This window comes from Silurus aristotelis (assembly GCF_946808225.1).
Source record: "Silurus aristotelis genome assembly, chromosome: 2".
Lineage (NCBI taxonomy): Eukaryota > Metazoa > Chordata > Actinopteri > Siluriformes > Siluridae > Silurus > Silurus aristotelis.
Window position 1 is genome coordinate 14,306,404 of NC_139575.1, and position 17,884 is coordinate 14,324,287.

General features: G+C 36.6%; 1 protein-coding gene and 1 long non-coding RNA gene across 3 annotated transcripts in view; one reads left to right on the plus strand and one right to left on the minus strand.

Annotated features, from left to right (window-relative positions):
• LOC310741811 (uncharacterized protein) overlaps positions 1–17,884 on the minus strand; it is a 144,637-nt gene that overhangs the window by 36,832 nt on the left and 89,921 nt on the right. The gene's annotated exons all lie outside the window — the stretch shown is intronic.
• On the plus strand, positions 11,817–17,620 carry LOC310718571. Its single transcript, XR_014531186.1, has 3 exons — positions 11,817–14,421; positions 14,471–16,720; positions 16,876–17,620. It is a non-coding gene; the product is annotated as an uncharacterized lncRNA (long non-coding RNA).

Here is a 17,884-nt window from a genome sequence, read left to right on the forward strand (position 1 = left end):
AAATTTTCATCGGTAAACATTTGTTTTACTGATGCTCCAAATCTCAAATCAGCACCAAAATCCAGCATGATGCACACATCTGGCAATTAACTCTCTGGGGTCAACAAATTTACCGGTTTGTGGAATCTTTTCCTCATAACGTCGAAATGAAATGAAATTACTGTCTTTTTTGATTCAACAGATAAGAGCAATACATCATTAATATCTATAAAGGTCAAAATATTATTTGTTTACACTCATAATAAGCTTTTGTAAAATAAAGAAAACAGGCAGGGGGTGCTTTCTCCTGTCTCTGTCATCTCTCTTCGCAGACATAAATAAAACTGAATCTCTGTGAATATTTGCCTTACAGGCAATAAATATTAATAAATAAATATATGAGTAGAGATCCCGATTGTCTACTTTTAAATGAACCAATTCACATCGAAAAAAAAATATTCTCCGATTATGTAATCCGTATGAAATTTCTCCAGTATCAGTTCCGTTTGGTGTTCTGCTGATTTACGTAATGTAAATCACAATAATTACTTTAAAACAATTGAAAGAATATTTTGTCTTCATGCTCCATGTTGAGCATTGTTTCATTTAATAATTACCATACATTTGCATAAAACATCCAAAGTTGTCCATGCCCATGTTGATTAGAGTATTAAAAACATTACAATTATTAATTTAAGGTACATTTAGAACAGATAGAACATGTGCAATTGAGTTATTCTTGAGTTAGCTAATAAAAATCATGTTATCAATTGTGATTAAATATTTTATATTGACGATTGACATTGCTACTATTAATTTGACGTGGGGTCCAGTTATCAGCGTGACACTAAAACAGGTAGTAGTAATGGCTACCTTTTACTTAAGTACATGTTGGAGCCCAAAGTTCTTTACTTTAACTTGAATAAAAAAGTATAATCAGTACTTCAACTTTTACCAGAGTCTTTTAAAACATGAGCATTTGTACTTCTACGTAAGTGAAGGATGTGTGTGCTTTCACCACCTCTGCTGGAGTGGATATCTTCGATTACTAGACTAACTGGTTAGTATTAGCTAAAATATGCTAATCAATGCTGATTTTGGTATAAAAAAAAAAAAAAAAATCCAGCTTCTATAGGGCTGTTAGATAAATCTAAAGTTTCATATACATTCTGCAACATACAACACCGATATTTCTTTCTGTAGGTTTTTGGCAATTTCTAGCTAGACATGATTAACTGTCATTTTTAATGTCACTAAATAATATTGTTATAGCATTACATTAATCATAATATTAAAAGGTTAATTAGCAAAACTGCATCATAGCCCCAAACCTCCAGTGCACTTTACATGGTGTCTAATAGTGACAGGAAAAAAAACTGTTTTTCAAAGCTTAGTTTTCTATCTCTTATCCAGACATTTATCCTAGTAACTATTAATAGCACAATACTAGAAAATTCCCTTGTGTATTATTGCAGAGTTACATGTACAGAATATACAGTAAGTCAAATGAACAACTACACTAACATGTCTACTTCAGCGAAGTCTATGCAATTTAACAGCACTGTGAACAGTAGTTATTTATTTACAAAAAAATATTTTCCCACAAACAATTCAGTTGAGCAATCGCATTAATAAATAACAAAGCAAGTAATGTTAAGGGCTACGTTATTTTTATTTCACTAAATTTCCCTAAAGAACTTCAGCATTCATAATCAGCTCTTTTAAGTGTGAGTTGATTAAAGTAAAAATGAGTTCTGTCCTCAGGGATGTCTTGTGATTCTCTCTCTCTCTCTCTCTCTCTCTCTCTCTCTCTCTCTCTCTCTCTCTCTCTCTCTCTCTCTCTCTCTCTCTCTCTCTCTCTCTCTTTCTCTTTCTCTCTCTCTCTTCTGCCAAGTCTTGTACACACCCACAGGTAAACTCATCCAGAAAATTAATAATAATTTTCCAAGACCATAAGACCATGATAAATCATAATGCTTTGGACAATTAATAATGGTGGAAAAGACCAAGCTCTATAATTAAAATACTTATGATGCATATAATCAAAATTTAAATCCTCCATTCCCATGTTTAATTTAATCCAGGTTGTTGGCCATTAGTGACTCTTCCACTTGACTTGCATGCGTTTCAATCAGATAGATTATTGCTTACTTTAAAGCATGTGATTCATTTTGTCAAAATAAGCCAAATGGAACAAGCTTGTTTTTTTCCCTCCTCAAACAGTCATGGAGAACATAGGAAAGCTTATAGGGGAAGTAACAACAAAAAATCATCATCTTTAGATAGACCTATTATAAGCCTTCATGATGATGCGCTGATGCTTATATTTGTGGTTATCTTTTATCAAGGCCATTCATTAGATGTTATTGTAGATCATTTCTGTTCAGCATTAACATGAGCTCAAGAATAGTTGAAAACATTGTAAACATATATATATATATATATATATATATATATATATATATATATATATATATATATATATATATATATATATATGTATATATATATATATATATATAAAATTACTTGTATAACTATCACTATCTTATCAAGATACATATACACACAAAACTCAAATTTATTAGCATAAATTAAATACTGTATATCAAGAAAACTGACAAAAGAAAAATGACCAAATAATCTTAATAAATGGATTGAATAATGAGGGTTTTTTTTCAGGGCTTTAGCATGGCATAATCGTGTGGTTATGCTGTTGATATTTATTTTACGTTTGACCACAAAATTATTTTCTTAACCATCTCTCAATAGCATGTTCTGTGTCAGCTTTGGTCTTGTGTCAGCTGTCTATTGTCCCATACAGAAACATCGTCTCACAGCACCGCTCAACAAATTGATTTCCATCTTTTTATGGTATTTGGTTAATGTCTTCACTTTGTTTTAGACCAAGAATGCATTTTCCCTGCTCTAAGTGTCCCTCTGCACCTCCATATAGTCCACACACACACACACACACACACACACACACACACACACACACACACACACACACACTTTCTCCTCTTTTTCTCAATCAAGTGTCTCAGAACAGGATGGGAACAGCACAAGTCAACGGGTCAACAAGGAGAAGGCCTCTGAGATGCTGAGTAGTTTCGATAAAGTCGAGAGCAGGCCCTCACACTGAGTGGCTATCTGTCCACCTCCAAACGGTAGCACAATCACAAGCTTAACAAACTCATTTTCTCACTGATCATGAGAGTACCAGAGAAGCTCACCACTCAGGTTCACAAAAATCCACCGTGATTACGTATTGTTCTTCAATCACTCCCTTCATCTTGATTGCAACCTTATACAACTGCTAATATGGCACTCCTGCAGCTTTAAGGGCTTATTTTGAAGAAAAAAAAGTTAAACTGACCTTAGGTTAGACCACCTATTTAGGATTTAAAGACTTAGCAATGCAATTAAAAAGAATATTCAATGCTTATATCCTCTGTGGGGAGTGCAGTTTTGCAATGTCATAATTATTTTTATTCTACATATTAAATAATGGCTCTTTTTGCTAATCTGCTTTCTAATTTTCCTATTGACTCTAAAATTCAAATAATAATAAAACATATTGTACAAAAAGCAGTACATATACAGAATGGTTGTTATGATAAAGTCAGCATGTATATCAGGTTTTGAAGTGCTGAAAACATCAGGAATTAAAGTGATACAAAAAAACATCCTTGAGATTGGGTCCATGTGAATAGTGCATTATGCCAATGAGTGGAGGGTGTCATTAAAAGACTTTGTGCAGGGTCTTTTAACATTCTCCAAAGAAAAGATATCTCTGGTTCAGGCAAATGGTGAGCCCTCCACTTTCAAAAGATCTATCTTACTGTTTTTTGTTTGTTTTTTTTCCTGGAAAGTATTACGGTTCTATTAAAGTTCCAGAAAGAATGACAAGGTAATTTTCTTAATTCTAATGTTACAGAAAAGTGATCCAAAAATTAAACTAAAAGATGTCTCTGTGGCTTTTATTTCTGTAGAAACCTTGATGCATTCCGAAAGCAACACCCACTGGCATTCAAAAGCACTATTCATGTGCTGGAAATCAGAGCCTTAAAATTGAGTTCCATCAATGTAAACATCAGTCAGTTGATACAGGCCAAATCTATTAGTCGATTCAATCCTCTTCACTTGATGAATAGATGTTGTGTGCCTAAGTGAAGGTTAATGGAGGAAGGTGAGCACATCTCATAGCTTTAAACATCTTAGCAAAGCTAAGGCAGTTTGGCTGTTAGTGTCCTCATGTATTTTCATCGGTTTCTGAAAGTGGGTAAAGATTCCAGTAAGGAGGGTGTGTTGTGTGTGTGTGTGTGTGTGTTTTTGTGGGGTTAGTGTAGTTAAGGGGTTGGTGTATTAGAGGGGCTGGAAGCCTTTCCTTTGCTTTGTGAGTCTGGCTTGTTTTACAATCACCGAGAGATCATGACAAGTGAAAGCGAAGTTGACGCCAACTATTAAAACAACTTTTCATTAGACCTGCCTTTGCTAGAATCAATCAGCAGTGGGCCAAGGGCTGAGAATGCCTGTGTAAAGGCAGAAACATCAAACAGAGATGCCGTCCTGATGCCCACGCCTTTGGGGAACATGTTTACCCTCTCTGAGCCATTCAAAATGTCAAACTTATTTATTCGAACATCAAGAGGGCTCTGCGGCCTTCCCGCTCTTTTCATTTTTTTATTTTTTATATTTGTCAGCATGGAGAGTCACTGAAGCGTTATTCAAAGACAGAGAAGAAAAAAAAAAGAAGGCATTCCAGATAAATCCCCTTTTTTCTTTCCATTTCACTGTGGGGAGAAACCACTCTGACCACTTCAGAGGTCGCATAATGCCCTGTAGGAGGAGAGAGCACCCCTAAAAGGCTCCGAAATACCACCCCAAACCCTGACCACACAATAGCACCGTCTGAGTCACTAACCATAGCGTACTTCTCGCAAGTCCATCTTCTGTAGACTACCTCCTGCTAGAACTTCCCCAACACATTACAGTTGCCACAATTGTGACTTTCTCATTTTCCTCTTTAAACCCCATGGCTATAATGGAGTGGATGAAGAATGCCGGCTCAATTGGCTCGGTAACTGTATTCATTTTTCTGTACACAGTTTTTCCTAAAGGTTTTGTCAGATTAAAGAAGAGTTGACAACCAAATCCAGTTCAGATATAAAACATTACACTTCTCACTTGCAGTGCCTTGGACATGCATTTGCCCTGCTTGACTTTTTTCAGATTTCCTAATGTTAAAACCTGAAATAAAATTGGATTTCTGTAGGGACTATATTTAATGAATCTACACATAATAGGTTGCAATATTAAACTGGGGAAAAGTAATGTAATTTGCAGAAAATAAACTAGGCATTAGTGGTAGCAGTAGTAGTGAGAGTAGTAGGAATCAGAAGTATTGAACAGAATTCAATACTTACATGATGCGGTAACATCATGCTGTGGGGGTTATTTTTCATTAGCAGAGACCAGGAGATTGTGGGTTGTGGGCAAGATGGATGAAGTCAAACATGGGTCAATAATAGAAGAAAACCTGTTCCAATCTGCCAAAATATTGAGCTTGAGGTGGAGGTTCTCCTTTCCACAGTCATAGCCATGTATAACAAGATTTGAAAGTAGGTCTCCATTTGACAGGGGTTGAGTAATTATACAGAGAAAGGACATAAATATCAGGATCCAGATGTGTAAAGCTAATGGAGACATATCCCGAAAGACTTGCAGCTGTAATTGCAGCCAAAGGTGATTATACCAAGTATTGCCCCAGGGGGTGAATACATATGCAACTATGTTTTTCTTTTTTTTAACATATCGGTCACAATGAAAAATCTTCTTTACCCTCAAATGTGAGATATGAACTAATTTAAAAAAATAAGACAAAAGGTGAAAAGATTAAGGGGGCAGATACTTATTCAAGGCATTGTACATCTAGGGCTAAACAGTGATTCATAATGTTAGCATCCTGCTAGCAGCACTGACTCCAGGCTTGGCACAAAGTGCAAATGGCAAGCACAGGAAAGAGAACATGCAGAACCAAAACAACAGGCCATATGTCACAACATATGCAGGAGGAGCAGCAGGAAGTATGAAGAAGGAGAGGAGGGGGTCAGATTGGAAAAGAGAGACAGAGCATTCTAGAGTAATTGAATAAATTAATGAAAAAGAAAGTGTAATACATGAAAGGGAAAGGTATAAGTAGAATAAATGAAGCAGGTAAAAGAGAAAAAAGAAAGAGGTGGAGGTGTGATACACTCTCCCAACCCTGCCACAGGCCCAGGCTTCTAGCAGGCAACTGAACAAACTCTGCATCATGATTTATTCGTCTGCAGAGTGTCGCAAGGCAGTCGGAGTTTGTCACGTTAGGATCCTAATTAAAACTGTTAATCACAGATTCCTGTTTGTTCAGCGCCGCGTGCGAAATGAAAAATGCGACCGAATTATTCACTAATGCTTCCTTTTAGACAGGTAAGCCCGCACACCCCGGAGCATCAATATGCGCAGCGAGTCTGCAAAGTTTTCTAGCTGAGCTTATGAACACCTTGGGGCTCAGCTTTGGAGCTTTTCTTTCTTGCTCCTTTTACATGCACATCTGCAGAGCTTAAATGACTTCCAACCAAGAGGACTAATTTGGTTTCTTATTTCACATGTCATTAAATGATGGGTCCTGTGTGATCCAAGGGAAGATTTTGTTACTTTTCCTTTAAAACAATGCAAAAGATTATTTCACATTTTTGGTATGCCAGCTGCAAAATAATTAGCTTCTCATAGTTCACATGACAAAGTGTATACATGGGTAAAAAAAAAATCACTATCCATATGTTCTTAAAAGCAATTTTAGCATCTAAGCTATTAGGTTTTTATTTTTAGTTCCCCTATGGACAAGTAGGTTCAAATTAAAAATTCCTACTCCCAATCGACTTAAAAAATTTTTTTACTTAGAACATAAAGTATGTTTTAACCTAATGTACTTTATGGTGCTTCACATCCATGCTAAAACTATACGGTATAGTTCGAAATTACACTGCCCGCTGCACTACACACATTGTACAGCCAAATAATGCACACAAAAGCTTAGCAAATAAAGCACCTTTATGTCTAAGATTAACCAGTTGTGTAATTATTGTAGAGTAATTTTAAGTAATAAAGTGATTTCTATATGAATGTATGTTTGTTTATGGGTTATATTTATTAAGATTGCTCTCCTGATCTTGATCAGAGCAGGACACAAATAATGGTAATAGAAAGGCAAAGCTCACAGTGGAGCTTTATTAGTATAGATTCCTTTTCTAAAACTACAGAATACATATCCTCAAAATGGCTTTGTAGTTGCTGTTAGCTGAGCCCAAATAGCAAACTGAATCAGTACAAATAAAGTACAGGAATAGTGACAGTGGAAGATTAACTACTGCGAAAGATAAAGTTGTCTTTGTCTCTATTTAATTTTTTTAAGAAAAGGACAGGAGTAAAAGGAGATAGCGGTACTGTATGTTTGATTTTCATCTTAAACAGCAGCAGTTATGATAACCTGTGTAAGAAAGCAAAAAAAAATTTTTTATAAAATGTGAGATAAAAAAAAAGAAATTCAGGAACTGGTCAAAAACAACTGTATAAAACCATAGAGAGGAAAGGTCTCGGAGTAAAAGTCATAGAAGTTAGCATACCACACCAAACAAAAAACTGCTACTAGAAAATGTCTGTCAAAAATGTGTTGATAAGCAGATGCTAAACACAAAAGTTCCAATCGTGGATCAATTTCTCATTTCAAGCATCTCTCTAATAGGTCAGAGTGGCATTCTCAGCATCCCGCCAAGTGACACAGAAGAAAAGAGGATGAGAAAGAGAGGGAAAGATAGAGAGGCACTTGGAAAACACAAATGGGTCTACACTGTCCTGCTGTGAGGGAATGAGGGACACAGCAGGCAGTCGATCGCCACACTGCTGCATGACCGTTTGATGCAGCTGACCGATAACTCTGAAGGAATATCATAAAGACATTCGACTGGGCAAGCACTTTGAATAGACAGAGGGGATGTTGATTGGCATTTGGAGCCCCATCATGTTGTTCCCTTCATTCTTTTGTTGTTGTATGTCATAGAAATCCTAACCTAATCCAAGCATCTGTATCATTCACTTTAATTTAGCTTTGCAGATCATGAAAGCCAATGGCTCTTATGCTGAAACTTCTATTAAAATTCTGCCCCCACCTGCTTCTCCCACCAACTTTTCCTTCTGTAATCCACACTCTCACAGCAGCACACCAATTCCATCCAGTCATATACACTAAGAACAAAAAACAGCTGAAGCTTAAAAACTTAAACCAGGCCAACGGGACAGACTTAAGCCTCTCCTCTCCCAGAAGACTTACATAATAGGTTACTAGGGCCCATAGCATATGCAAGACTCCAGCAGCCTTAATTTTTTTTTTTACTTACCAAAGGTTGGCACTGAAGAGTGATTACATACTGGTCTGTATTCTGTAATATGGAAGTCTTTTCACTGGTATAGACTGACACCACAAATACATCCTTTATACTGTGAAACAGGGTAAATACATCCACTGATTTCTTACTTTTAAATGACAGTGTTATAAGTTATAAGATTATTTCTCAATACACAGATAAGATCAAGAAGTTGTGTTTTGAAACATGAGCCAATTCCTTAATTCTTACAGATGAACCATGCAAAAAAAACAATCTAACAAATAATCAAATTCAAATATTCCTTTAAAACCTTATATGTCCTCAATGATGTATGTACAGTATAAAGCATCATTTGTAATTATATTGTAGTTTAAGCAGTATTTGCTTTTTATTGTATAGTCTTGTATAGTCTGACAGACAAGCAGATTTGTGAGACAGCAAATGTAGTTCCTCCAAAGAATGAATTTCACAAATATGAAAAAAGATAAAACTCATAATGTCTATAAAATTACAGTTATTATTATATATTACATTTCTTTCCTCTGAAAGAGCAATATTTGTTAATTAGTAATATTCTAGCATTTTTCCTAAACATATGATTGAAACTGAAATTTTGCAATGCTGCATTAATGAACATCACACTCTGTTTTTAATTATTATTATTATTTTAAAATAGATTTATTAACTTGCATACTTTATATCTGTACACAAATACACTGCCTCAGTGTATGATGGGACTAATCTTTGCTTATTTAAGCTTTATTGCTGTACTAATAGCCTTAATTAAAAGACAAATGGTTTCCGAGTACCGATGGTTCGACTTATGATTTTTCGATCTTTTGATGACGATAACGATACAACAAAATTGTAAAAATATTTAAAATTTCTCACAACAGGCACAGGCAGCAGCGTACGATGTACGATATGTTGGACATGCAGCTGGGATCTCTCGCCCTGTGAGATGCCCCACTCTCGCTAGCGGTAGGTGGAGTAAAGTTGTCATAGTGTGTATTCTTTTCTGTTTCAAACGATTCAAACAGCAATTTTAGTGATTATAGAATGTCCTCCAAGAGCCTAAGTATGTCTCCTGCTTGTAGTAAGAAAGAAGAAGAGGAAAGCCATTAGTTTGGAACAGAAAAAAAAAATTATAAATCAGCATGAAGCAGGAAAGACAGTCACAGTCATAGTACCATCTTCGACTTACGATATTTTTGACTTACGATGGGGTCACAATATCGTATCTTCATCGTGAGTAGAGGACTACCTATATATATATATATATATATATATATATATATATATATATATATATATATATATATATATATATATATATATATATATATATATAATGCTTGTGCAACTTAAAAAAATAAGCTAAAAGTTAAGAAGGTGGGTGCTGTTGAATTATGCCTGAAGTGAGCACTCGTGATGAAATAAATGGCAACCGTGGCTTTAAAGTCGGAGCAGGTGCAAGCAAGGCCCTGGCATGATTCATTTGTCTGCCTAATTATTTCAACTCTGGTCCTAGAGTTTAACCTACAGCCAGCTCTAATGAGCAACTAATTCATTCTGGTTAATGTACCCCAGTGCTTCTCTCAAACGAACCCCGGTCTTGTCAGTGGGTCAGTAATTGGCAGGGTTACTAGCCTTCTGTAATGGCCACACTGACCTCGAACTTAGCTCGAGTTTTGACAGAGCTGCTTTCCTGATGGCTGTCGAGGAGCTTGCTAATGGAGGAGGATAAATCAAAACATACTCTGTTCAAAGAGACAGCTTTTCAGGAGGCAGGACGTCAAGACTTCTGTCTCTGTGTAAGGACATTTGCAGGTGGACACGTTAACTCAGACCAGATCAAGTGGTTTTTAGAATTTGCATTCTTCCATGAAATCAGAAATGAGATTGGGTGACTATTTGATTTGGCTTATTGATGCAACTGATGAAGCTAGCAAGCTATAGCACCTGTGGTGCAGAACCATCATGTATAGCTGTACAGTAGCTATAGTAGGCCTGTTTTATTTTATTTCATTGGTATGTTTTGTCTCATTAAGAGTTTGACTGCTTATGCTTATGTCTGCAACCAGTTTTTACATTTAGCCACTACGCCCAGTTGCACCTAGACATAAATACAGTGGCGGACGGTCAGGGCCAGCAAAGCCTTCTCTGCTGGCTTAAACACTATCAGAAGCTACATTTACAACCTAAATTCTAATATTTGTTAATTCATAAAATTGTATTAATTTATTCCTAACAGTTTATTCTCTTTATTTCGTTGCATTTCTTTTGCTGCTCTGCTTCCAGTATGTGTATGTGGATGTTAGATTTTTTGTCTAATCAGATTTCAGCCTCTATGTCCTGCCATGTCAATCTAATCTGCCCAGGGCCTTCTAAGTCTGTACTGCTGGCATTTTGACCATAGTCTCCTTAAAATTTAGCTCTGTTTCTTAAACCAATCAGATTTCAAATTCGCCTCACAGGGCAGCCAGCTGGCCCACAATAGCGTCAGCATTTTTCCGTCCCCTGATTGGTTGGTCAGAGGGAAACTGTTACAGCCAAGTTTGACTGGCAAAATGTGTGTAGCACTCTGTACACATTAATACATCTGAGTTAAACATTTTTATGCCCACGGAGGAAGAGAAATTGTTTTGGACATACTTAAAAATACATATCCAAGATAGCTGGACATCGTGAGAAGAGGTCGGCCAACCCTGAAGCTAGCTAGATTGTCTCAGCCCGGAAAAGGGTTCTCCACTTCCAGACCAGTGAATATGAGCGGTACCACTGGCTTACATCCTCTGAGGAGCGGTGCAAATTATGAGAATACATCTCTGGAGAGTAGGTTGTATTTGATTTAATGTTTTTGTCATGTTATTAGACAAATATTCATTCTGAACTGCTCCAGATGATGTAGCTGGGACAGTTGCGGTTGTAGTGTGAAGGTTTGGAGTTTTCTTAACTGGGTTTCTTGCTTTAGTAAAATGGTATTCACCCTCCATATGTGAAACTCCTCTCTCTCTGTAATGCCACACATTGTTATATTGCCTTTTTGTATAGTATTAATTGCTTCTATAATTGCGACTTGATAGTGGTAGTATTGAGAGGTGGATTAAGTCAGGTAAGTCCCCACTGAAGGCCCAGGTACCAAATGCACAGCCCGCCACTGCATAAATATCATGTCACCTCATGTGCAGTTGCAAGCAATATTAGGCAGTTAAATCAAAAGTATTTGATTTAATCAAAGGGGGAGTATATGATGATGATGTTTATTATTATTATTATTAAATTGATTCTAATTCTGAATTTAGCGTATTCCTATAGTAATCGAGTGGGAGAAGAAGACAAACAAGCGCAAGCTGTGTATCTCAGTGGGTGATCATAATAAATGGCTAGTTTATGATTTGGCAGAGGCCGTATTCGAACTAAAATATTCACAGGGCCAAATAATAACCTGGAGCTCCAATTTAGGAGCCTGTCTAGTTTACAAGAATTACACTTGAGTTCAATTACTTTATTCTGATCGGCTTTGAGAAGACTGCAGTACTTGAATTTGTGCATGTTGAGGTGTTTAGTTTGTTTTACTGTTACTATGTTACAGAGTAACTTTTCACAATATGGTACACTTGTGTATGTGTGTAATTGCACAAAACAACAAGATGTAGATTAGATTGTGGAAAAGTGAATTAAAGATGTAAACTGGGTTTTAATACAGATTATGTTGAATATGAAAATCTGATACTTTGTGTTATGTATGGTAGAAGTGCTAATGTTCTTGAATGACTAAGAGTCATATAATCCAACAGTCAACATCTTCTGACAAATCATATTAAAAAACATAATGCTTTAAATGTGAAATGCTCTCGTTGAATATAGTCTTTATTTTGAATATTTTATATTCATTATATGTATGTTAATTATTGTATATAGAAAGTGTTAGTATATCTGTTTATGGCCTTTTTATCCTGCTCCTGCCTACAAGTTCTTCCCTTAATCAGCTGTTGCTTGCCTCACCCGTGCTTAGCTCTGCAAACTGACCTTTAATTCTACTCACACTGTATACAAATGATTTCAGCCTGCTTCACACAAACACACAAATATACACAAACACAAGCATGCACACACACACACACACACACACACACACACACACACACACACACACACACAGAAAGATACTTAGGCTCAGTTGTTGGCCTTCCACACTCCAGCATTATCTCCTCTCCTCCTCTCTAATGACTTCCCAGCGAGCGAGAGAGGCCGCTCCAGAGTTAGCATTAGACACAAGGTTATCTGGGCATTACACTCACCGTAACATGCAATTAGCTTGCCCCCTCCATTCCCATTACACAATTATTCATTAATGTCAATTTAATTTTATGCATTGTTCTACATGACCGAAGGCTGATTACGGGGCCCCTGCACTCCAATATCCCAAGTTAACCGGTGCCAGACTCACTCGCCGCGCCACTAATTGCAATTTAGCCCCAGACAGCAGCTCTGGCCTTAATGGAGGAACTGATTCCCAGACAGGTAACGATTGGCAAGACAAAGTGCCTTCCTAGCTGAATAGAAAACAAATGCCCTGCACTGCTAAGCTGTTTGCTTTGCGATAGCACATGAGGCAGAGCTTTTGTATTCAGACAGGAAGGACAAGTGGTAATACACTCCATGTTTCTGCCCGTTTGATATCCTATTCGTCTCCCCATTCCCTCCATCCTCCTTATAATAGGGAGATTGCAATATGACTCAAAATGGGAAAGTCGGCACTGAGTTATTATTGTAATCAGGAAAGGGCATATTGCTGTGTGTCAACTACTTAGAGTCATAAATAAAGCAGTTGGTATTGTATGGAAGTGTCTGCATGTTCCAGAGTGATTGTGTGTATCCACTGGTAGCTCGAAATGAGAAAATGTAGGCTGTAATATTGCAAAATCAGATTCGTGTATTGTGCCTGGAGCTGAACTATATGGACTTTCAGTATTGGATATCGCCCCTTCAATATCTTGGAAACCCACCAAGATACGATTCTGATTGGTTAACTTTAGATCCCAATAGAAAAACAAGTCAGATTGTTCAACAAAGTGTCTCATGATATTTAGTAACACATCAGTAAAACCAGGCCTAAAAAAGAGTTATAATGTACTTCATCTATGAGTGTGTAAATGCTATGATCTCACATCTCATGCATCTGCATAATCATATTAAATTCCATCACATAATTAAGCTGAGTGGCAAACTACAGTCTCAATTTGGAATAGAGTGCAGAAAATATCAGCACATCCCCATGAAGCTTGATGAAAAGTAGATCAAACAGCATGATCCTTTGTGTGCCTGTGGTCCAGTGGCGTTTTGACAGTCCCTCTCTCTGTTCTCGTTTTGATTTATCTCACTAATTTAGTCTGCAAGAGCGCTCCAACTGACATAAACAACACTCTCTTTCATACACCAAAGAGAGTTTCACCTGCCATAATGAACTAAAGCAGAGCATATCCAGCAACTGTGGCATTGCCTTAGGTGTGGCATGCAGATAAAGGTAAATCTTATCAGTTACAGACAGATGCATGCTTTTTTCCTGCCTCTCTTTCCTCTATTTCCTCAATCACTTTGTATCTCTCTTTGAAATTATCCTTATACTTCTCTCCAGCTGATGGCAATCAGATGATGCCATCTTTTCTATTATTAAAACATTAAAACAATCATTAACCTCCTCCCCTTTTCACTCGTTCCACCTTTTCTATGGTTTTACTCATCTCCACACTCATACCTGCACCAGAAGGCGAGAAGGGTGTGTCATGCTGATAATGAAATCTTGTTTCTAGAGCGGGAAATTATTTCACACCTTTCGGTTGCGCCAAGTTAGGAACCACCTCATGGTAAAACTGATGATCTGAAGGAGGTGTTCCATGCTACACACACACACCCACCCACCCAACACACACACACACACACACACACACACACACACACACACACACACACACACACCTGGGGAAAGGATGCATGTGCATAAATAGAAACCGTATAAATAAATAAAAAAAGACCAGCCAGACTGTTTTTCATGAGTTAAGAGGCAGAGCAAAGTAAAGCTTAGGTCTACAGATCAATGTGTTTGCAGGAAAGATATACAGAACATATGATTTTTGTATTAAAGAAAAAAAATAGCACATATTTCCTAAGTAAGTAAAAGACCATGGGACACATACATGTAAGGCAAAGATAGTATAAATAATTTTTGTGCAAATACAAAAAAATATATATAAATACAGAAATTTTGATAAATGTAATAAGAAAATGTGATAAACGAGGGTGCATATGCATTGATTTCTTATCAATGTTGCAAATATCCACATCTATGCGCATGACATGAACCAAAAAAAAAAAAGCTCCAGCTCAGCTACATGTCCCACATTTATTATTTTTGTTTCTACAAGCTTGTAATTTTTTTCAACAAATTTATTTGGTTTTATTTTCTAAATTTATAAGCAAATTAAAACCCTAAATGAAACCACCAGAATACAGAGTATGCAGTTACTAAAAATGCTGTAAATGCATTATGTAATTCTGCACTTTCATATCCAACCCCTTTTGTGCACCTACAGTATGTGAAAGTAAAAACCTCCCACTCCCAATGATTTTTTGATGTGTCCTTTGGGATCCCATTCCCAATGCACACCTTTAGTCTGAACAAGATGCCCTCTGAACCTTTCTGCCAGATTAGCCCATCCTCCATTTGTATTTGTGTTTGGACTGTGCATACAGTAAATGATGCCTACTGTAAAAATGTTCTGTGTCAGAGCAGGAATATAGCATATGTGCATACAGTATGTGATTCCTGTGTATAAAAGAGAATAGAGAATGTATAAACCCCATGTACAGAGAGACTAATAAGGTTGTAATCCATTTGAGAGATTTCCTGTATAAAAGGAGACGTCTGGAAATAGAAAGCGTGAATCATTTGCCCTCTTTGTTGTCAGGTGAATAAGAATGATTTTTCCCCTCTTTGAAACAGACCTTTTGTATGCAGTGGGGCAGTAATTATTGTCCATTTTTTAGATGAGGGATAATCAAGGCCTCAGAAGCAAAAAGAAACAGATAATAAGTAGCAAATATGAAAAGGAGCGGAATAGAGAGAAAACTAGAATCTTAATTTGGAATAAAAGGAGATTTGATTAGCGTGACCAAAGGTTTACAACATCGTGTTTGAATATAATAGGCCGTAATTACTTTCGCATTGAATCAAGTTCACTTCAGAGCAAATTATTTAAATGAGAAGATGAATTGTATCTGGGCTCCAAATGAGTACTGCAGTCATGCTCTTTCAAGTCTTTCTTTTTGTCCTCGAGCTTGACTAAATAAGACTCATTTGCAGATTGCATACATTATAATATATCAGCTTTATTCACACATCTAATCTTAACATATCAACATTGAAAAGGAGCACTGGGAAAACAATATAATGTATTTTATTACCAATCAAAGAAGAGAGCTCTGTTTTTGTTGTAATGAATACTTAAGAAATTCGAGGGATTCTGCCCAAAAGGAAACCCAAACAGCAAGGATGTGGTTGTCTTTAAAAACAAATATTGGAAACTTATGATGTTCTCTGTAGGGAAGCTCTTGGAGCTCAGAGCTTCCCAAATACTTTCATCCAAAGCTATTTAGCTTAGCAAGGACAAAGTACTCAAAAACACTTAAATAGGCTGACCTGTTTAAAAGTCTCCAGAGAGCAAACGGTATCCCAAAAAGCCTTGAAGAATAAACGCAGGTTAAATAGATTAAATGGGATGGTTGTAATCTCTGGCCCACCTTAGACTCAAATTTCCATAAATTATCCAATAAAGACACAATTATTGATGTCATAATCATCAGGACTTAATTGACTTGCATCTGGGTCTTATGAATAATAAAATAAGATGATGAAATGATGAATATTCTAATCTGAAAGGTTGTCTTTAGAAAGGGAGCATTAGAATAGCAGTATGTCTGCTCTGAAAACTATACAATATGTATCTAAATATGTTACTAATTAAATAAGAATGATAAACCACTGGCCAATAATTTATAAATTGTTTCCATTATGAGGCAAGTCTGGCCTTACTTTAAATCCATCCAGAAAAAGGTATTGATTCTGGCCTATTTTAAGGTGCTTTTGATTCACCTTGATTTGTAAAAAAAAATAGTTTACAATAGTTTGTTTCACATTAATAATCTTATTTGTCAACAGTAGAAATAGTAGTTCAGTAAAAAAATTTTTTTTTTTGGCCACTCATTCAAATTTATAACAAATATAAACTTTCTTTCGGCTTCTCCCGTTAGGGGTCGCCACAGCGGATCCTCCGCACGTTTGATTTGGCACATGTTTTACGCTGGATGCCCTTCCTAACGCAACCCTCCCCAATTTATCCGTGCTTGGGACCGGCACTAAGAGTGGCTGGGGATGGTTCCCTGACCGGGGATCGAACCCGGGTCGCAGCGGTGAGAGCGCTGCATCTTAACCACTAGACCACCAGGGGACCAAATTTATAACAAATATAATATTTATTAATATTATATTTATTTAATTTAGCAACCAATTACACCAGTATGATTTAGAAGCCATACTATATAATGTAATTCATGCTTTCTTCACTAGAGTTCAACATGTTTACTGAGAATGAGAAACGCAGAGTCCACAGAAGCCACACCTTCTTCTTTTACACGGAACTATAGAGAGACCACAACTCCTTTCTTTTTACACAGTAAGACACAAGGCTACACCTTCTTCATTTACAGAAACAGACACGGAGGTAACACCTTATCTACTCAGACAGACAGACACAGAAGCCATATTTCCCTCATTCAGACAGACAGAGACAAATACTTCCTTCTAGGACTGACAGGATCAGAGGCCATACTGTTTCCCTTTCCAGGGAAATCCATGCTTCTTTCCATGGAACTGACAGCAAACTAGCATGGCAATAACTAGAGAAGATGATACAAAAGTGTGGACCTTGATGTTTTGTTTTTTTTTTTCCTTTTACGTACCACATATCTCCTGTCAAATTCAATATGGTGACAACTACATTCTGATATTTTGGTGGCAAAATGGAAACTGCAAGCTATGCTATGCATAAACGTGTATTCCAATGCCTAAATATTAGAAATGACTGGATGATAGGAATGTATACTGTTCAGAACAGTGCTAGCCAAATCAGCTTGCTAGTTTGTGTCAACATTAGCCATTAGGGTACATTCCTTTTCTATTGTGCGTGTCTTCAGTATTCAGTGGTAAGAAATAAGAGGAAAAAAGGGGAAAAACACAGTGAAGTAGTATGAGCTAAATTTTAACTAAAATATTTATATTAATAACATTTACTTAAATGGCCTAACTAAAGTCAAGTTTATTTGTTAATATAAGTATAACAGATAATAGTACACATTAGGTATCATGATATTATAATTAACTATAAACTGGGTCAGTGTATGTGGTATTGGGTTGCTAA